Below are 23,579 nucleotides of genomic sequence, written 5' to 3'. Positions count from 1 at the left end.
GATTTGCAAACTTTTTTGGGATGACAGAACCCGTTTCATCAAAATAGGTATCTTATTAAAACAGGTATCTTATTCCATCATGTCTAAGATATACATGTTTATCACATTTTAACATCTTTGATAGCAGTCTGCATGTAATAACCAACAGCATCTTAAAATCACTGCTGGCTGGTAACAGTAATGATGAAGTAGGTCGTGGTCATTTCCTGTGCACAAACAAGCATGGTCATAACTGTTCATGTTTTCATCATAGCAACTGAGTGGTGTTTTGTTGGTACCACACACACCAGTTGTAATTGCTGTTCAAAACGTCTTCAAAAATATTACACTATAATTCAGCATTGAAACAAAAACTTATTTTGTAAGCAGAAAGACATGAAAATAGAGCAGTGAGGTATAAATTGATTTTAGCGAAGCAAACATACGTCATCGGAAATAAATGCAATTGCTTACTGTTCCTACAAAATATCAGCCAATTGCTCTATGAGTCCATTGGAAGGTACTATCTACATGCAGATGAGTTGTTTTGTTACTGAGAAATAAATGCTGCTTATGACATACCAAGCAATTTAACTGAAAAATGGAGAAACTGCTAAATTTCTCAAAAATAGATCAAAGAAATTTCAAGAAATAGGGGTGTGGGCTCAAAGAAATATCGTTAGCATTAAGGCATTGCATCATAGCTAGCATTTTTTTTCTTAGAGTCACATAATGTTCATCTTACAATTGATGATATCTTAGGTTCTCTAAAACATGGCATGAACATGCATGAAATTACCGTTCTTTACTTATAAAATGCTGCTCTGATTTTCCTTATATTCCAGTCTTTTGCTAGTTCATATCCTTTCTACCATTCCCCTAAATATTTGTGGTCCCTCCAGGTAGCTGATTCAGTCATTACCTTGCTTTACTTTTCCCACAAACAAAATTACTAGATCCCACCTGCCTTTCTGAGTTTATAAGACTAACAATCTCCCAGATACCCAAATGTAAGGTGTCATGATAATGGAGGCAAAAGATGCCAAGGACAAATCATTATCCCCAAAGAGAGTACCTCAAATTTATGGATAATCCAAATCCTCTGCATGACTTCAAATCCTCGTACGGAACAGGACACTAGGATCAGAGAAAAACACTGGAAGTTCCCAAGTGAATAAGCTTGTTCTTCCAGGATCAGAATCTTCTCTAATGAACTGTGGGCTCTTAAGTGCTAACATGTGTCTTTTGACAAGTGAAACAAGCCAATTAATAGAAATGCAAACCACTAGGTTGCAAAGAGTAGCAGAGGAGGCTTTGTGAGGGGACTGCGGTCAAACCCACTTCTCTCGTCTGCAACCACGACATACCTTGATCCTGACCAACTGACAGAATGAAAACAAAAGAAATAGGACAAAAGAGATAATAATAATTAATTTTTATAGTAGGTTCCCACATCTCAATTTATCTGTATGGCATAACTACTTTGAGAGTTATTAATACTCTGGTTTTACAGATGAAAAACATCTGGAAATTTAAGTCATTTTTGGAGAATCAGAGCTGCTAAGTCGCTTAGTGAGTACTCTATACTTGATATTCCTGGGGTAAATCACACATCTGATTTTTTTTTTTACAGCATTCACTCAGGAAAATATCCAATCTGTACCTAAACACCTCCAGTGATAGAAAAAAAAAGTTTTCCCAAGGTGGCTCAGTCCACCTTTAGACAGGTCCTAACTTCCATGGGAGCTTGATCTTCAGGAGCCCTGGCAATTCAGTGGGCAAGATAAGTGAGCAGAGGGAAAAAGTGGAAGGGAAATGTGGAAAACTGACCAAACTGTAACTGATAGCTCTGAGTTTCTGGTCAACTGTCCAATTTGCCACATTCAAAGCTGGGCATACTTTTTTGCGCTTTAGTCTGCCAGTGATATTCAAAAAGGTCTAATTCAGAAGGTGGTGTCCAGGAGCTGAAGTAAGGACGGTAGCTTTCTTTGATATGCAGCAGGGCATTTTTGTCATGATCAGGGCCTGATTCCACAGTTAAGAGGATAGAGATGCAAGGTTGATACCTGATATTAGAAGGGCTGAAAGCAGAGAGAGGAAACAGGCAGACTATCAGGAGACTCGCCAGATGGATGTAGCGCAAGACAGCATGTGTCTCAGTAGCGGTCAGTTAACCATGGCAGCAGATTAGAAATAGAGTCTGGACCAATTCTGGAGGCTTTAAGGGAAGTTTTATCAGAGAGGACACTGTAGATTAAGGCTTAGGAAAGACCTTACCAACAGGTGAGTCCAAGCCTCACCAGCCTGGGGCAGAACTAGCTCATGAACTGGGCCTCACAAACTGAGCCTCATGAACTGAGCAGAACGGACTCTGTGGAGAAATAGCATCACTGATAACTCAGGTAGGCCATGAGAAAGACAGCTTGTTCACTCCCAGAACCCCATAACTTAGCACAAGATCTAGCACTCAGTAAAAAAAAATAAATATTTTTGCATAATCAAATGGATATTAAAAGTGCAACTCATGTTCATCTAAAGACATGTAGAAGGACGTTTGAAATGCTATGCAGCAATGAATATAAACAAACTACAGAGAAGCAAGGCTAAATCTCACTGGCATGATGTTAACTAAAAGAACATGAGACAAATATTACATATTCCATGATTCCATTTATACGAAGTGTAAGAAAAGGGCAGAGTTAATCTATGGTATAAATTGAGAATTTCCTAAATAACACTATTTTATTTTAATACTAGTATCCCATGTATGAAAGCCCTAAAATGAGTAGTTTTAATACCTGCTATTGATTTTCTCACTACCCTCTCTTTGCTTGCTGAGATCCTGTGATAGTGAAATAAAGAAGCTTGGCTTTAATTATGCCTACTCATAGAATTCTACCATCTCTTCTGTCAGTACTGACACCACCACCTTCTGAAATCCCAACCTAGAGATGGTGTACCCACCTGTGAAGCCCACTCGAGGTGCAACAAGGTGGAAGCTATGTAGATTCATTCACTTCAGTGGAAAATAAAGTCATGCAGGGGGCATCTGGGAAGGTAGAGAAGGAGACTGGAGGAACTGACTCGGAGAAGGAACAGAATGTGAAGACTGGTCAGTGAGTCAGAATTTTCCCTTTGTTCTCAAAGTAAAAGACACATACTTTCTACTAGAAACTGAATTTAAATCAGTACTTTCAAAGAACACTGTTAGTTCTGTGGTCCTGCTGCTTTCTGGCTTATATAAGATGCTGGCTTATTATATAGGGAGCTGAATCAACACTTCTTGTGTTGTTTAAACGAAGAATGGAATTCCATATACCAAGCCAATGTATTTGCAAAAGAACTCACAGAACATAATTTGCCCCTAAACTCAGGGCCTTGTATGAATAGAAAACATGAAAAGATGGCATTCTTCTCCAGCACAGAGTCATTACACTCCATTTGCAGGTTCTGTTGCTCGGGGAAACCACAGCAGTACCTGCAAAGTCAACATCATGTAGAGTTTGACTTTGTGATCCTTTAGGGAAAATAAGAACTCTTCACACCTTTTAGCATCTGCATTGTGGAAAACAACGTAATACTGTGTGTTTTGAATATCATTTTTCCACAGAACACAGGGCTCCAAAGTTTTTCGAAGCTAATTCAGTAACACCTTGACAGAATTGGCTTCTAACTAAGATGATATATTTTGTATGTGGTTGCACTTAAAGCTCAGAGAACTGAAGCAAGGGAAGCAAGTTCCATTTGCATCCCAACAAACCTCTCTTTGCCTCAATTTCCTATTTGTAAAAAAGGGAATATTTGTAGTTACCGGAAGGAGTCAATCAAATCCCACAGTAAATAATACTTAGTAGGATTTTAATTAATTTTATTCTTTCCTCCTTCCCATCTCATCACTTATGAGATACTATGAGCTTTCACTCTGTTGGAAAGAAAATGACACAGAGAGAGAGAAGGGGAGGAGAGGAGAAGAAGGGAGAAGAGAGAGAGAGAGAGAGAGAGAAATGAATAGAGGAACAGAAAGCAGACAGCAGAGTGCTCACTCACTGAGAAACAAAAGGCAATTGATTCCCTCTCTGGCACTTCAAATTTCTCCTCAGAAAGACTATAATAAATATTTTACTATAATACTTAAATTTTGAGGTGTTCTTCCTCTCTGTGATAAAGTCACAGAGACTTTTGAGAATAACTTAATGTTAACAAGGATTTGTCAAGAAAATAAGTCTTCTTTTCTATTGTAGCTAAACCTTAAACTTCACAACTGATTCTTCCTGTAGCTCCTTCTGATCATGGTATTCCAAAGACACTGCAACCCAAACACTTGGAACCAGAAGCAAGCATAAACTACGCCTTTATCACCAGGCTGATGGCAAGGTTTCATACTCTCCTCACTTCTGGCCTTTCACATTTGCCTTTCTGCCAAGGTTGCATAGTTGAAGAGCTATGAGCTTTCAAAATATAAACTATAATAAACTCAAATAATATTAAGCATGACTCATTCCCCAGAAGAAATAGAATTCAATCCTTATTAATTAGTGTACTTATGATTATCAACTTATAATAGAAATTATCCAAAGGCTAATCTCATATACACAGTTGAAATGTTAACCAAGAATGCTGATAACAAAGGATTTACTCAGTTGTAATCTTCATCTAGATTCCTGAGCTCATAAAGCTGGTAATATAAATTTATTTTCATCTTCATCACTATTAAAAAAAATACATATCCAAACTCCTAAAAATGGTTGTTTATATTTCCTGAAAGACTAATATTTGCTTTAATTATGAACTGCATCATTATTTGTCTTATAAAGGTATTTTTGAATAGGTTTATTTTAAATAAAAACTATACTTTTCTCAAGGACAATTTAATATACAGGCATTAAAATAGCTTGAATTGATATCTTTAATAAGCTATAACCAGATAATTAGGGGTTATAAAGGATTAATTTTTCTCTTACATTATCAAAGAGCAGCTGTAAAAGTACAAAATCCACTGTTAAACCTGTGTTTACAGTTCTAATGGCAGATTTATAAAGTAATGTGCATAGCAACGGCTTCTCTATCAAGTTTTTTTTTTTTTGACAGAATTGAAAACCTCTTTCTTTTTCAAGCCTAATGTTGAAGATTCCATGGTAACTGCCTTTTTATATAGTTTCCTTTCTTAGCTTTTGTTGTTCTTTTGCGGTGCTTGTAAGTTGGACAAATATTTTGCTTAAAAATACAGTACAAGAAAATCAACAAGCTAGTCAGTGTATATAGTAACTCCTAAGACTTCATTTCATGAAAACAAAGTGCTCTTAAAGTCTTACATTAGGTTCCAATACTGAATATCACTAAACTGGAATCATAGGAGTGGAGCAGGATTTAGTGGCTGAACACTAGATTGAATAATTCAGTGTTCCATTTCCTTACCCTGTTCTACATTTTTTCTATTTTCTTCCTGTTTGTAATTCACCATTAGTTTGTAAAAATTAACTATAGGGAAGGCATTGAAACTTGTAAGATTTACCAATTCCTTTTGAATTCTAACAGTTGCCCACTTAATTATATCCTATGAATCTAAGTCAATCTATCCGTAAAATGAAACAAAGAATGCTTCCCACCTGTTCTCATTTCAGCAAATAAGGTGATCATTAATAAGCCTGGGTCCATAATGCATTTGGAGTTGTTCTCCTCGGCACAAAATAGGACTACAAATAACCCATAGCTAAAATTAACATTTTTCGATTCATAGTCTTGCTTTCATTTTACATTGTAATGAATTTATTGATGCCTTTGAACTGAAAAATTCAGACTAGAGGCCTCCAACAACATTTCACTTTTTTCAAACTGCCAAAAGATACAAAAAGCTACAAAAATGTAAAGTTTTTTTTTCTCTCTCAAAAGTTAAATAATTTATAGGTGAATTTCAATGTTTAACATAAATATTTTATATAAAATTTTAATTGTAACAATTTTTAAAACCATTCTGTTGATGATTTATCATACCTCTATGAGGAAAGTCAGAATTATAACCTTACTTTACAAGGTAGTGAACGCCACTTGGTTTCCAACAATTGATGCCAGAAAATCAGCAAGAATACGGAATTGAACAACATGAACCAACAGAGTCTAACTGACATACACAGAATTCTCCACCTAGTAACAGCATAATACACATTACTTTCAGGAGCTGAAGGAAAATTCGCCAAGGTAGAGCATATTCTGGAACAAAAACAAATGTTAACAAATTTGAAGAACTGATATCATACAGTATTTCTCTGACTATAATGGATTCAAACTAGAAGTTAATAATAATAACAGGAAAATCTTCAAGTCATTTGCAAAAATACATGCTTAAGTAATCCAATGGTCAAAAAGAAAATACCCATAAAATATACAGGTTAAAATGAAAGTGAAAATACAACATGTAAATTTTAGGATATAGCTAAAGCAGTACTTAGAGGGAAGTTTACAGCACTAAATGCTTACACTAGAGACAAGGAAATGTTTCAAGTCAATAATTTAACTTTCTACCTGAAGAAATAAAAAAAGAAAAGCAAAATAAATCCAAATAAAGTAGAAAAAATAAACAATAAATCTAAGATCAGAAATCAATGAAATTGAAAACAGGAAAACAACAAAGAAATTAATAAAATAAAACCTGATTCTTCAAAAAATGCAATAAAATTGATAATCCTATAGCAAGATTGACAAAGATAAAAAGAGATAAAACACAAATCAACAGTATCAAATGAAATAGGGGCCATCACAAGAGGTTGTGCAGCACCAAAGGATAGTAACAGAATACTACAACTTTACTCTCAAAAATTCAAAAACGTAAAAGAAATGGATCAATTCCTCAAAAACTACAAACTATCATATCTCAGCCAAGATGAAATAAATAACCTGAATAGCTCCACAATTATTAAATAAATTAATTTGTGGTTAAAAATCTCTCTCTCTCTCTCTCTCTCTCATACACACACACACACAGTATCTTCAGCCCAACCCAAATGGTTCACTGGAGGTTTTTAGGAAATATTCAAATAAAAATTAACACCAATTTACACAATCTTTTCCATAAGATAAGAAAAGGAAGAAATACTTCCAAACTCACTTTATGAGTCCAGTATTATCCTATACAAAAACCAGAGCAGTTTCTCTCAAATTTTGATGCCAAAATCCTCAACAAAATATTAGCAAACCAAATCCAACAATGTATACAAAGAATTACACATCAAAACCAAATGGAGTTTACTCCAGTTATTAAAGACTGGCTCACTATTTAAAAATCAATAAATGCAAGACATCATATCAACAAGCTAAAGGAAAAAAAAATCAACTGAGGCAGAATAAAGCATTTGACAAAATTCGATACCCGTTCATGATAAAAACTGTTAGTACCATAAGAATAAATTCACCCTTCCCATAGAGCCAATATTTTATAATAATTTTATATGGAGTATAACCAATAAAAATATAAAATAATTATGTTGTACATCTGAAACTAATATATTATTGTAAGTCAATTATACTTCAATTAAAAATGAGGGAGGGTGCAATTCATTAACCTCATACAAAGCACTCACAGTAAAACCTACAGTTCACATCATACTCAAAGGTGAAAGACTGAACATTCTTCCTCTAATATTAGGAACAAGAAAAAAAATTTCATTCTCACCCTTCTTATTCAATAAATTGTTGATAGTTCTAGTCATTGCAATGAAATTTCCTGTATAAAATGGAAAAGAAGAAATAAATCTGTATTTGGAGACACCGGGATTGTCTACAGAGAAATACCAAGGAATCTAAATGAAAGAAGAAAGAAAGAAAACAAAAGAAAGAGAGACAATTTCAAAAACTTCCTAGAACTAATAACTGAGTGCAGAAAGTTCACAGAAAGCAAAATCAAAAATGCAGTCCAATTTACAATTGCTCCAAAGAAAATTTAAAACTTAAGTATAAATCTAACAAAACATATATAAGATCTGTATAATGAAGATTATGAAAATGCTAACGAAAGAAAAATACTTTAGAGAGAAATATCATATTCATGGATTAAAAGATTCAACATAATAAAATTTATCAATTTTCCATAAATTGATATATAGGTTTAGTGAAATTTCCATATAAATTTAGCAAGGTTTTTATAAACATAGACAAGCTTATTCTAAAATATTTATGGAAACTGAAAGGCTCTAGAATATCCAAAACAAGTTTGAAAAGAATAAAGAGGTAGGAATTATTTTCCTCAAGGTCAAGACATATAATCTAGCCATAGTAATCAAGACAGAGTGGTAATGGTAGAGTGATAAACACACATATCAATGAAACAGAACGGAAAACTCAGATCCACACAAATGTGCCCAATTAATTTTTGGCAAACGCCCAAGAGCAATACAATAAAGGTGGGATAGGTTTTTCAATAAATAGTGCTGAAACAATTGGACAAACAAAGGTAAAAATAGGAACCTCAACCTAAACTTTATACTTTTTGCAACAACTGACTCAAGGTAAAACATTAAACCATAAAAATCTTAAAAAAAAATAATAGCAGAAAATATTCAGGACCTAGAACTATTAAACATAGAGTTCCTCAAGTTGACACCAAAAGCACAATCCAAAAAAAGAAAACCTGATAAATCAGACCTCATCAAAATTGAAACCTGCTGCTCTGTGAAAGACTTTGTTAAGAGCATACAAATTAAATTAAAAACTAGGAGAAAATATTTGCAAATCCATATCCAATAAAGAACTAGTATCTAAAATGTATTTTTAAAAACTCTCAAAATTCAACATTAAAAAACAAGCAATCCAACTAGAAATTGTATGACACATGCAAGACATTTTACCAAAAAGGATATATACATTATGTGTAAATAAGCACATAAAAAGATGCTCAACATTATTAGTCATCAGAAAATGCAAATTAAAACTACAATGAGACATCACTGTATACCTATCAGAATGGCTAAAATTAAAAAGTGATAAAACCATACACTGGCTAGTGTTTGGAGAAACTAGATCACTTTATACACTGCTGATGGGAATATAAAATGATACAGTTACTCCGGAAAACAGTTTTGTAGCTCCTTTTGAAATCAGCAATGGAACTTACCATATCACCCAACAATTACACTCTTGAGCATATGTCCCAGCGAAATGAAAACTTATTTTCATGCAAAAACTTGCACACAAATGTTCATAGCAGCTTTAATAGCTGAAAACTGGAAACTACCCAAATGTCCTTCAATGACTAATGGCTAAACAAACTGTGATATATCCATACCATGGATACCAATCAGCAATAAAAAGGAACAGACTATTGACAAACCCAACAACTTGGATGTATCTCGAGAAAATTACATGTAGTAAAAGAAGCCTATGTCATAAAGATGCATGCTGCATGATTTTATTCGTATAACACTCATGAAATAACACAAGTGTAGACACAGAGAACGTATTAATAGTTAACATGGATCAAGGAAAAGGGAGGAGAGGATGAGTTAAGCTACTAAAGGGCAGCATGAGGGAACCTTGCAGTGATAGTTCAGTTAAGTACCACGATTGTGATTACGCAAAGTTACCGTGATAAAACTACCTAGACTCTACACACATAGATACACACACATACACCCATGTGACTGCATGTATAACTGGCAAAATCCATCTAATCTCAAAGGATTGAACAAATGTTAATTTCCTGGGTTTGATATTACACTGCAGTTATACAAGATATTAACACTGGCGGAGGCTGGGTGAAGGGTGCACTGGTTTTGCACCAGTAAACTTCTTTATGTATTCCTGTGAATATATGATTATTTTAGGTAAAAAGTTTTACCAAAAAAATGAAACAAATAAATTGAGTCTAAGATGCATGCAAAGTCAAGGCCAAATATATATCCTCTAGAATATTATTTTACAGAAAGATAATATTTTTAAAGTTATCATATATTGCTTTCTCTAACTTGGTCACATGCTTGTGTAAGTCTGTAATTATCAATTTTATTTGTCTTTGATCATTTCTTCTTTTAATGTGCTGTGAATTATCAAAAGATCATTACAGCTGATTTGTCTATGTTATAAACCTCTTCATTTTTTTCAGAGCATTCTATAATCTTGACCATAGGAATATCCTAATTAAGATTAAATTGTCTCACAAAAATTATGATGGTTAGGAAGTCATTTGGAGGTGACTAAAAGAGTCATACTATCCTCCTTTTAGAAGTATTTTTACAGTGAATTCCATTAGTCTCAAAACAATTCACTTTGAAATGACTGTGCCTTTTAAGCTTTAAGAGGTAACTGAAAAAGATTTTGTCATTTTTCTGTATACTTCTTGTTTTAAACCCAAAATATCAACTTGAAAAAAAAGAATCACTTTCTGAAAATTGTACTTAATATTCTTGAAACATGACTGAAATATTTTAGGATATTAGCAAGCGAAATTTCTGGATTGGAAAGTATACTTGTTTTGTATAGCTACTGTTAACAAATGACCACAAACTTTGTGGCTTAAAAACAACAGAAATTTATGTTCTCATATTTCCAGAGCACAGAAGCCCTACATCATTATCACTGGGCTGAAATCAAGGTGTCATAGGGCTGTGTTTGCCTCCTCCAGCACCACTAAGGGAGAATCCATTCCAGTTGCTGGTGGCTGCCGGCAGTCCTTGATTTGTTGCTACATCATTCCAACCTCTGCTTGCATAATCACATTGCCTAACAGGTGATTGTAACACATGCTACAGTTTAGGAAACAACTGCTCTAGATAACTGATCAGGAAGTCTCAAGGATATTCAGTGAAGAATAACTTTTAAGAAAAAGGGTGGGGCTCACCCTCAATGTCTTTGTAAAGAGAAATCTTGATATAAATAATGAAACAAACATAGGATGAAAAATTAAATTATGTAGGGAAATGGATTTGAAATGATGCTGTAAGAAAATGTCATGATCTAAAGTTATGTATATAACAAAACCATAACTTTTTAACTCCAAATACCATGTTGCTTTGATGTGCAAATAGGTTCTCAACAAGGTGAATGGAGTTTAAAAAACATATTATTATATGTAATAATTTACTTAGCATTGATAACTAAAAGTCATATATAATGTCTGTAATATGTATTTACACATATTTTAAAAGTCTACTAATAAACATATAAGGAATGTTAAAACTGTATGGTGTGATATCCAGTGAAATACAGACTTAAATTATGTGCCATCAGAACTTGCAAATTTGAAAGAATGAACTTTAAATTTGTTGGCAGTTGAATTTTACTTAAAGTTCTTAGTATTTTCTATTATCAAATGGATCATTATAACCTCAACATTCATTTACATAATTCAAATGTTATTTATCCTATTATACATAACCCCACCTTTTAAATAACTAATATAATTTTGCTCACATCTAATGGATATACCATGATCAAAATTTAATTCCAATTCTCCTGAACTAGAGAATAGGTTTTGTCTGAGTTCTGTAGCACATTCAATTTTAACTTGTCTCAATACATCCCTATTACATTCAGAGAATAATAGGGAGTATGCCTGCAGGTAGTTTAATATCTCTAAATTTCTATGGATCACAATGAAATATCACGTAGCCCAGCATGCTTCATAATTCAAAGGTTGTGAGCTGCTAACATTGTACTTTTATTAAAATCCCTATTAATTTTTGCTGTCAATCTGAATATAAAATTACTTTATCACTTTTCTGTAGAATAAAAAGGTAAAGAAAATATTACTTTATTTCTAACTACTTATTTAACCAAATACAGAAAAAGAAATTAGAAAAAGTCAACTATATCATAGCCTAAGAATAGCCAATTTTTGAGTAATTTAATAATGAAATTATACATCTATTCATGTAGTGATCTGTTCAAAAGATACTTAGGTATTGAGCTTCTACTATGTGCCAGGAAATTGTGCAAAGCATTAGGGATAGAGCAGCGGACACCAATTAAGTCCTTGCCCTCAAGAATCATTCATTCTAGTGGGAGTAACAGACAATAAACATAACAATTCAAGTACTGATATTGTGATTTAAAAAGAAGAAGAGTAGTTTTAAACTAACACCTGAAAAGGGGATCTGAAGTAAACATGAAAAGTAAATAAAAGCTTTCTAAGAATAGAGCAAAGCTTCTACAAAGGACCTAAGGTGAGAAATTGCTGGTGAGAAGTGCTCCGAGGGGAGAGAGGAAATTAGCGTGGCCAGAGAACTGTGAACAAAAGAGAACAAGGTACCAGATGAGGCTGGGGTAAAGCAGGGACAGGCCTCTGTAAATCATGATGAGATACTGAGCTTATCCTGGCACTAAGAAGTGACTGCTGTCTTCAAAGGCTATCCCTGACTAGTAAAGGGAGAGAAGGTCGTGAGGGTACAAAGATGTCGCAGTGGGCCAGGCAAGAGATGGTGGGAGCCGGGAACTGATCTGCGATAACATTTCAGATGGAGACACTCAGACCTATTCACAGTCTGTCTGGGCATCTGTGCTGGAAACAGAACTTGGTTATAAAGTGGATGAGGGGTGGAGGTGGGCTGTGGGTGTTCAAGGTGCAAAACTGAGCTTTAGTTGACTTATGTGGAAGGAGTGGAGTTATTGTTTACTAAGTTGGAGGCACTTGAAGGGGGCAGATTTACTGTACGTGGCATGAGCCATGTTAACTTTGAGATACCTGTAAGGCATACACATGACGATATTAAAAACATGTAAATTAATCTGGTGCTCAAAGAGGAGGTCTAGGCTAAAAAAAAAACAAAAACAGAAAACTAAACTAAATTTAGCTTTTTAACCTTAACTTTCACTTTGAATTAAATATAATGCATGATCATCGGGGGAAAGAAAGTATTAAAATGTAACAGAGTTCTTTTTCTATATGTATATACATACACATACAGATGTATATACTAATTATTCATAAAAAATTGAATTATATTGTTTTTAATCTGATTTTCAGCTTAATGTATTTTAAACATATTTTCTTCAGAGAAATATAGATTCCTTCTGACATGTAACTTTACTGAGCACATAATGTTGCTTTCTATAGCTAGACAGAAAACTATTAAACCAATTCTTACTTCTATAAATATACATGGTTTCTAGTGTTTTGCTACAATAAACAGCACTACAGTAAGAACTCTGGTATGTCCTTATTTAGTGAAATTCATACTTCATAAAAATACTGAATAGTATGTGTGCTTAATGTATACAGATGGGATTAAATTAATACATTGCTTATGGTGAAAAAGTGGAAAATAAGTAGTAATTTTTTTTTTGCAAATAACTAAAGTTTTGGATTTTGCTCGCAATGTGAAATGTCTTAAAGCTGCAAGTAGGAATACAGAGATCAACTGCAACATTAGGAATGAAAACGTCTCAATATATAGGAGGATGTAGCTTCTAAGGCTAGAAAAAAAATTATCCTACATTACATTTCCCTCTTAATCCACAACGAAGGTCCTGTCAAGAATTTAGGGCAGTGCTTGCTTTGGCAGCACATATACTAAAGCTGGAACAATACAGGAAAGATTAGCACGGCCCCTGCGCAAAGAGGAGACACAAATTCCTGGAGCCTGGCATATTTTTAAGTTGCGATGAGAGTAGATCCTAAGAGTTCTCATCACAAGGAGACCTTTTCTCTTCTTTTCTTTTTACTGTGTCTGTATGAGATGATGGATGTTAACTAAACCTACTGTGGCAATCATTTCACAATATCTGTAAATCAAACCATCATGCTGTACACCTTAAACTTATACAGTGATGTATGCCAATTATTTCTCAGTAAAATTGAAAACAAAAAGTCAAGGTTTCTACAGGTTCCTAATGGAGTATGAGCATGTTTCAGTTCCAGAGACCTAGCTCGCCTGTGTCTCCAACCACACACCTGTCTCTAACTCTGATCTCAATTTACTTGGTCATGCCATCATTTGTACTAGATATGAGCATTTTTTCCCTAAAATCAAGAGCAAAAAAGAATCATGTTTCCAATGTTTGCCTTTCTGAAAACAGCATCCAGGCCTGTACCTTCAGAGGACGATACACCCCCTCTTCAATGCTTTTCTCCAAAATATTTCACTAACAACAACAAAAAGACACTTGGGCAATCTGTCTCCTTTAAAAGTTCACTCACTGCTGAGCTTGGAAGGGGTGCTTGCTGCTCTTAGTAACAGATATCACCTAGACATTTAAACTCCCTTTGCCACCCCCAGTTCCACCTGCAAACTGGAAATTGAAGGAAGAGGTGTCTCAAACACATGAAATCCTCTTTTGCCTGGTGGGATATCTTTATTCCTGAGTAATTTCTTCAAATAACACCTTTGAGTCTCTGAAAATGTAAAAGCTGCCTGTAGAGTCAAGGCAAATGAGGGCTAAATCCATTCATTATTTCCCTCTAGACTCTCATTCACTTCCAGCTGTAGGAAGCATCACAAACATAGGGTTGATGAAAAGTGTATAAACATATTATCCAGATACTCAGGTTGTCACAGGGAGTGGTTTTTGTTTCCGATTTTAACGTAAGCAAAGCTGAGCAGTGGAAATGTTCAGGTGAAAATAGAGATTTTTCTTTCTGAAAAATAATATTTCTCATTCTGAATTATTTTATTCTTTTCCTTCGAAGTCCATGGCAAACTCTGAAATCTGTTCATATTTTATCAACTCTTGGAGCCTTGCTTATATCTTCATTACCCAGAAAGGAGTAAGCATAACTGACAAGCAATCCCTGCCCCTGGTCCTAATTTGTGCTTTGTTATGGATTGTCTTTTAATCTCTCAGGATAGTCTAGATTGTGTTTTGGTAGCAAAGTACTCCAAACTCTCTAGGGCTCAGCACTCAGGGATCCTGGCAGATAGAGCAGCCGTCATCTCAAACGTTGCAGGTCAACACGCTCAAGGGAAAGGGTGTGCCGAAGAGTCTCACAAGGACAATTCAATGCTCTGGTCCGGAAGTGGCATGCTCCAGTCACTTCTACTGGCAACTCACTGGCTATTGCTAAACATATGGGCCCACCAAAGAGAGACCAGGTCATACAATCATAACATGTTTCTGAAAGCAAAGAGCCAGAAATAGCTGAGGAATAGCAATAAGGACCACCCCAATCCTGCAACAGAGGAACTATTTTCTCTTTCAAAACTGTTGTAGAGAAAATTGAGAAAAGCTAAGTGGATAGGAAAGCATGAAAAAACACACATTTTTCATTGTTAAGAGTCTGCTTATAAAAAGTAATATTCTACCAGCTGTATGCACTATTTCTTTGTAAATAATAGCATGGAAGCCATTAGTCTCTTATCTTCAAATGTACGTAGTTTGAGACTTCTGTCATCTATACCTCACCTGTGTCCAAAAAGCCATGAAGTAGCTTATAATATATAAAGCAAAACAGAATAAGGAACAGTAAGTCAGAAGAAAGGGAAAAGAAGGAGTCAAAAGACAGCGAAAAGTGGAATCAGAATCCAGGACCTGTGACAAAAGATCTGGTATGCTTTTCTAGATGTCAGTGACAAATTTGGCTCTGAACATTCCAGGAACCACACAAAAAAAGAAATATAATCAATGATATGATACATAATATCTGCAAGTTAAAAGCAAAATATGTCATGAGAAGAAGTACAGTGATACTTGACCCACTGGTTCTCATAAATAGAGAATATATAACACAGTACAGAAAGTAACAGAAAACACATCTACAATAAGCATCACTCTATAAGGCTGCGTCTTACATCTTACAACCACAGTCACACAGTCACACATCACAAACATTTTTATTATTATTTTCAGGATTACTGATAATTATTATAATGATTCAGTTGTGTCTGTCAATATCCCACATCTTTAAAGTCATCAGGATATGAATGAAGCAAAGAAATAAGGTTTCTCTCCCAAATGTAACATTCTTATAAACCACACCTCACAAATGGGCATAAAGACTGCTGCAGGTGGCCTTCAACTGTTTACTTCATGCAGTACTGTTTTTAAACTTGAATTTGAATGTCTTGAGATCTAGAAATCACTCTCCAGTTTGGCCATAATTTTTCATCACTCCCTACTATGATCCAATTTAAGTCCTTCCTGGAGCCCCTGTAGGAATTAGAGTTTGAGATTCTTGGTACAAAACACAGTGACTCAGTAAAATAAAATGTTCCATAAATTCAGTGTCTAGTCCCTCTTTACCAGCTGCTCTGAGGAAATATAAAACAAACAATAACTGTACTGATGTCTCTCAAACAGCTAAGTCCGCTGGGGAAGATAACTGCAAAACATTTGAGAATATGTAGTACTAAAATAGCAATAACTTTTCTATGTATTTTATGGCTCTTTGTGTTTTAGCAAGCTATTTTATATTCACCACTGCAGTGGGTTCTTTCAGGAATCTCATGAGATAATCAAAATAGGCTTATCATTCCCATTTTTCAGATAAAATCACTGAGATCCAAAAAGTCAAGTTGGCTTACCTCAAGTCAAGGTTAATCACAGATACAGCATAAGTTCCATGCCGAGGCTCTGTCAATCTTTATATCCTGCACAGACCCACATACAGTAGGCATTTCAGAAATAACCTCTAAATTAACAAGCAAAAGAACCTCTAGGTCAACACATATTGATTCATAAACATGAATAGTACAAGAAAGCTTGTAGATAAGAATGATCAGAATTCACAAGTCATACTTTACCATACTCAGTTATTTGTGGTATACATATATATAAAAAACCAGATTCTATTCATGACTGCAAGAGATTTGTAATATGTAGGAAAGATGAAAAGTGAAAGGTACCTAAAAATCTATATGTAAATATAACAATCTCAAATATTAATGAAGGGAATCAGTGATTACTCTTATTGCTTTAAAAAAAATCAGTGAATTTACTCAGAGAAAATTATCCTAGAGTTTGTGGACTTAAAATAAGCAAAGCTACAGTATTTACAGCATTTATTGCAATATTACCTATAATAGTAAAATATTGGAAACTACCTTAATGCCCATTGATAAAAGCTAGTTGAATAAACTGTAGTATATCATCACAATGGAATATTATACAGCTCTGTAAAGGAATAATAAAGAGGACCATATACTAACATTGGTGATTTTAAGGATTTTAAGGCTGTATTACAAAGTGAAAAAGGTCAAGGTGTAGAAATACGAATATACACACATATATACACACATATACAGAGAAAAATATTAAACATACATATATAAAACATATGTGTATATATAATATATGCATATACACACACACATATATATATAGGTAAGGATAAACAAAAAGATATGCATACATATATATTTAATTACATTTGCCAAGAAAAAGGAAAGAAACACTGGCAGCATAAATCAAATTAAAAAACAGTAACCTCTGGAGTATAAGGTATGGCAGAGGTTTTTATAAAAAGTGCGAATTCTATGAATATACTTTGTTACAAAGTTGACTTGGAATTATACAAATGATTTATGTCAAAAAACATAAAAAGTTATCTTCAAATATCAAAAACAATTTGAAATGAACAAACCTAACTGTACCAAATTTGTGACATAAGCACAAAGAGAAAAAGACTCATTTCAAAGGATCTTAGCACAAAGGATCTTAGCACAAAGTACAAGACTTTGACAACACATCCTTTGTAGTTTACAGTCTAAGGGCAAGTAGAGCAGCACAGTGTATTGTCATCAGAGTCACAGAAAATCCAGCTTGTTTTAGGAAACTGATTTGGTATTGACAACAATGGAACAGGTAGAGAAGAAGATGGCTGAGATCAGTAAATAAGGATACCTGGTGGCATTTTACTTCCCAGAGAAAAAGCTTAAGATAATGAAAACTTCATTAAGTAAATTTAGGCATTTCTTGCAACAAGTCTGTGCAAGGATCATTGTTTGGATCCATCAACAAGGTAACTAGTACTCAGTTATTTGATCCATTTGGGATACTACTTATAATGAGAATATTTTACGAATACATTAAGGAGGTAAAGATACTGGACATGAGGCATATTTTCATAAGCCTATGAGTGACTGGAATATTATCTGCTAGGTATTAACTCATTTTTCTTTACTGAACAGGAGAAAACGGAGCAGAAAGGAAACTAGATCAGACTAAAGAACATCTTAGAAAATAAAAATTAAACACTGGAATAGGTAGATTATGAAATTTTTTTCAAAAAAATAGACTATTAATTTACCTATATTTGAAGCCACAGTGAAACCCATCAAGATATGTTGGAACATAAAATTTTTTGAGATAAAATGCCTACAGGAAAGTTGGGGAGATGGTAACATCTACAAAATACCGACTAATGTTGAATTTTAAGCCCAAAGTACTTTGTGATTCTCAAATTATTTAAATTTTGTGCCAGCTTTGTTTGATTTTAAAAAAAGAAAATGGTTTTACAATTAGCAATATATTACTACTTACAATAGGATTAAATATGCTATTATAAAATTTTAGATTTAAATAAGGGGAAAATATGTTTGGTTCTTTTAATAACATTTCAAAATGAAAACTATAACTAGTTAAATCTAAATATACTTTTTATTCGAAGTTTAAAATTTGCCTAAATACGTTATTTCACATGTCTGTTTTCAGGGGGCAAGAAAAGAATACACAATAAGTGGATATTCTATGGGAGAATGAGATAGTCTAGTGCATCTTTTTTCATGTCTACTCTAGTGGTTTGTGTACGTGTATCAGGGTGTTCAAAAATCACACAAACAGGGAGAAAACATAAATTCAGCTACTTAAGGAAAAGTAATATAGATGAGATTCAAAGAAAGTCCTTCATTTACTAAGATACTCAGGAATATTTGTCAATATATTGACGTAAGAGGTAAGGCAAAGGAAAAAGAGTTATGTCAAGAAACTGAATGAATCCTAGAGAAGAAATATTGCCAAGAGTTCAGTTTTTATTTTTAGTATGGCCTTATTAGTGTGGATATGCTATTAAATAGCCAAAAGCAACAGGAATTTTCACACATATTTATTTCATATTGAATTGCCCAAGTCTACCTTTATCCCTACTCCCTCTAAAAAGAAGATGTTCTTTTCTTTGTTCAAAAAGCCTCAAAAAAAAATTCATAAGATTTTTTAGAAATCACGTGATTATTAATAGTCAAATATTAGGAAGTTGCATTTCAATTCAGATAAACCTCAAAGAGATGCAGGGTTTCCAGGGCTGCTGTCTAGCCTAAAAAATCAAATTGAGGATCACACTCAAACAAGTATGTTTATGCTATTTTCTGTATATTAAAACGTTCTTATTCTTTTACAGGATCAAAAGGCAGCATTGTCAGTACACTCTGATTTGTTGACTAAGTTTTCTTTAGAAAGTGTGAAGTTATAGAAACAAATGTTAAATCAAGGCCTCCTGGGTTTCGTTTAAATTTTAGATACATTTCTAACCTAATCGACAGTTAATCTGACCTTCTTTATAAGTCCTTCGTTGAATTAATCACCATAAATTTTTGCCTCTTTTACCTATGTAATCTCTATCCAAGGACTCTACATGATACCAAATGGCTACAGATATGTTTTCCTGAATGTTTTCCTTGCCAGTGTATCTAAATGCCTGCTGGGAAATAATTATAAAACTAATTCTTTTTAACATAATGTTCAAATCACAAAGAGAGTTTTATAGCTATAACATAGATAAGTCAAAAAAAGGCTTTATAAAATTTACTTGATAAAGTATCATAAAGTTGCACAAGAAATGAGACAAAATAAAATAAATTCCCCTAATGTACCGCAAATATCAACCACCACACACTACCTACAAGCCATATGTTTTTTCCATCTGTTCTGTTATCGTCAACTAAATTTATAGTATTTGGGCTATCAGAAGGATTGTCAAACACGAGCTGGGCATGATTTTTAAAATCTAGGTGTTACTGTGAGTTGTTTTATTCTCTCTCTCTCTTTTTTTTTTTTTTTAGAAAAGCTACCCACCTCTATGCCCATCCCACCATTGATACTATTTCTTGGGCTCAGACTAAGATTTCTCCAGTAGTTCTGAGGAATGTGAGTCCTCAGGAAGCTTAGACTAGTCCTGCAGACACTGATTACCTACTGCTTTCAATGACTCAAGTGATGGCTACTGGGCAGAGAAGCTGGAATTTCTGAAGAGAAATATGATTCTTCCTAGTGCTAGACGGGCGGCCTTTAACTGGTGGATTAAGACGGGGGGTAGGCGGAATTCTAGGATGAACCCCCTCCCAGTGACCCAAACCTTTGTATCAGTCCCTCTCTGAGTGAGAAAGGGGCCTGCTGATTTCTTCTATCTTAATAAAATGTGGCAAAAGTAGTGGAACAGTCTCTCCCTTGGTTAGGTTACATTATATGGCAAAGGTGATGGGAGGCCACTTCCGTGATTACATTACATTATATAAAACTCCAGTTCAGCAGACCGAAGCGAGAGAGTCTTCTGCTGACTCTGAAGAGGTAAGCTGCCACATTGTGAGGAGGCCTGTGAGGAGGCTGTGACAAGGCATTTCTGGGGTCTTTAGGAGCTAAGAGCAGCCCCCAGTGAGCAAGACAGCAGGGAACTTAGCCCTATAACTGCAAGAAACTGGACTCTGCTAACACTACATGAGACTGGAAGAGAACCCATGCTTCTGAGAGGCTCACAGTCTGGCTGACCCTTTGTTTGCACTGTGAGACCCTGAGCAGAAGACCCAGATTAATGTGTGCCTGGACTCCTGACCCACAGAAACTCAGAGATAATAAATGTATATTACTTCCTATGACTAAATTTGTAGTAATTTTTACACAGCAACAGAAAAATGAATACACTGTATGTAAAAAGAAATCCAGTATCTTCTTAAATGTAAGTGAAGCCAAGCCACGCGACTCCCATATCCTTCTTTCTCTCATGGAGACATGTGTGGACCTTGAGGAAGAAATCTTGAAAATATGAACAGAAATCTTTAGATGTATTTCTTTCTCTCCAGGATGTGGCCTTTGATATCGAAAAAATACGGTGTATGGCTTTGAATTTTTCAAAGGATTAACAGGCAAATAGTTTTATTATAAGATGGAGTGAAGACTTTGCTTCTTTCAAGACGTGATTAAATAATTTTGCTACGGTCACTTCAAATCAATCAAAATTCCATTTTTTTAAAGTTATAAACATAAATATTGTAAGGGATCCACAGATGTTGGGTATGATGTTTGTGAAATAGTCTGTGACCTATGTGCATCTTAAGAGCAGGACCATGAGTGGGTGACAAATACCAAAAAACATACGGTATTTTGGTCCAAGAATTCCATGAGGAAATAGCACATACCCTTCCGTGAACCTGGGACCCAAGACCACTTCTTTAAAGACAGACCATTTATGAAGAGCCAGGGGTTCCAAGGCTAGTCCTAGTGAGAATTCAATGAATAGGAAAAAGTATAAAATCTCAAATTATGACAAAGATATCCAAAAATACTTATGCTCTGCGGTAGGTTAGATTATAGTTTAGCAAACATTCACTCCCTAGCCCCTATTAGGCAAATTAGTTTCCCCACTTCATTGATCCTAGACTTAAGCTGTGTGACCTGCTTCGGCCAAGGGAATACATGTAGAGGTGACAGCGCTCCAGCCCTTAGGAGGCATGGAATTCCCTCAGCTTCCTCTCAACCTCTTCCTTGAGAAAAACCTGCCCCAGGTATCAACAGTTCCTGGGTTCCCAAATTAGATACATGGAGCAGAGCTATCCCAGCTGTCTCATGGACCCAAGCCTAAAGCAGAGCCATCCCAGGTGACCCATGAGTATGAAAATAAATACTTACTGTCATATAACACCAAGATCCTGTAGTTATTTGTTACATATATTACAGTTGCTTTAGATTTATAAAATACTATTTGATACAAGTTTTTTAGCAATCCTGTTAAGTTAGTCAAATGTCCCAAACACCCCAAGATATCATATACTGTAAGATTCAAAGACTCAAAAATCAGATACATCTTATACTGGGCTTAAAGGAAAATAGAAGGTGACTATCAAATCACTCAAAAGAGTTTACTTTGTAACTCTTTCACTCAGTAACTTAAATCAAGAAATTCACAAAAATTAAAGACATATCATTTGACAATACATTCCGAAACTGTCATGTCATGAAAATTCATGTAGAAAACACTTTTTAAAATAATCTCTAATCAATTATAAGTATATAAACATGAATAAAATTTTTTTAATTTAAATTCCAAAGGAAAACTACTAATTAAATGAACATGAAGAAGTTGTTGAAATTATGGCATATGTACGAAGTGAAATATATTTAAGGTAAAATGCTCTAGGGTACATATATTTTTAATGTGCCCTGAATTCAAATTCATGCATAAATTCTTTTCTCAGAACACATACACACGTAACATTCAAAGCACTCTTAATCGAGTAAATGAGTAAAAATATTCCTAATTCAAAGTGTGCTACTAAAATTAGGAAGGCTTTCATATTCAGGTGTAAAAATGTGCATTGAAATACTTTTAGGACCAGTATCATATATATATATGATATATATATATGATATATATATACAGTTAAATGCGTAAGACATTGATTATATCTTAACAACTTCATATTTGATACCAGAAGGTCTTAGATTATAGACAAATGGTAACTTCAGGACCTGAATTATCCTCTAAGAGGACTAGAAGAATTAGTGTGTACATAGTAGGTATGTGAGATATAGATATACAGGTATCTCCCATAGGCCTGTTAACCATGCCTAAAATAATCCTAGGTAAGAAATGCACTTAATGCTTCCTTTTATTGCACTGAACAAGAAGAGGATGAGATAGAGAAGCTAAAGACCTGATGAGCTATTAAGTAGAGGTAATGCAAATTCCTTGGAATAAAGGTCTTCCTAACCTTTTATCAACTATTTTCAAAACTACTTTTTTAAAGCATTTATAATTTTATAATAAAACCTATAATTTAGCACGGTAAAATGCTAAAATTATTATAAGCATTGAAAAAATCAAGAATTTTATTTTCTCATTCTATGGTAAATCATGATTTAAGCAAAAACTACTTAGAGAACTATTTTGTAAGAATAAATGTTTAAGTCTAAGGGTCATTCTTGTGGGTAACTTTAATAGAGTCTTGCCCTGAACCTCTAAGCCACTCCTACTAACATGTGTAAAGTTATACTGAATATAGTAAAAAGAGAGAACCTGGGACCCAGTGCTATGGTAGGTTACTTTTCCTGAGGGATGTCATATCTATAACTAGTGCCACTTCTTCATTTGTTTACAGCATATTGATAATGTTCCATGATGTAATGCATTCCAGATTTTTTTTTCAAATCATGGCTTCAGAACAATGCTAAGTACAAACACACACATACACAGACACACACACATATATATAAAATGCATGTTTGTATATATGTATATATATACACACACAAACACAGTGTGAGTTTAGTATATACAATAGGGTCAGCATAAATTATGCATGCATAGTAAGCGTGCATACCCTACTCATTTCCTTAAAAAAAATCAGTAATTTGTATACCTTTATTTGTTCTTTAGTTCTTAAACTGTTAAATTTCTCTCATTATATAAAAAAATTTCTTTCATTAAATAAAAAAAATTTCTTTCATTATAATTCTCTCAGAAGGGAACTTCTTTT

At 34.2% G+C, this 23,579-nt stretch overlaps 1 non-coding gene across 1 annotated transcript; it reads left to right on the top strand.

The window, feature by feature from the left end:
* The first annotated feature begins 13,450 nt into the window (after nt 1-13,450).
* LOC116280738 (U6 spliceosomal RNA) lies at nt 13,451-13,557 on the top strand. Its single transcript, XR_004190222.1, has one exon. It is a non-coding gene; the product is annotated as a U6 spliceosomal RNA (small nuclear RNA).
* The last annotated feature ends 10,022 nt before the right edge of the window (nt 13,558-23,579 follow it).

This window comes from Vicugna pacos, chromosome 5 (assembly GCF_048564905.1).
Source record: "Vicugna pacos chromosome 5, VicPac4, whole genome shotgun sequence".
In the NCBI taxonomy this organism is placed as follows: Eukaryota; Metazoa; Chordata; class Mammalia; order Artiodactyla; family Camelidae; genus Vicugna; species Vicugna pacos.
This window is presented reverse-complemented; position numbering and strand designations above follow the sequence as displayed.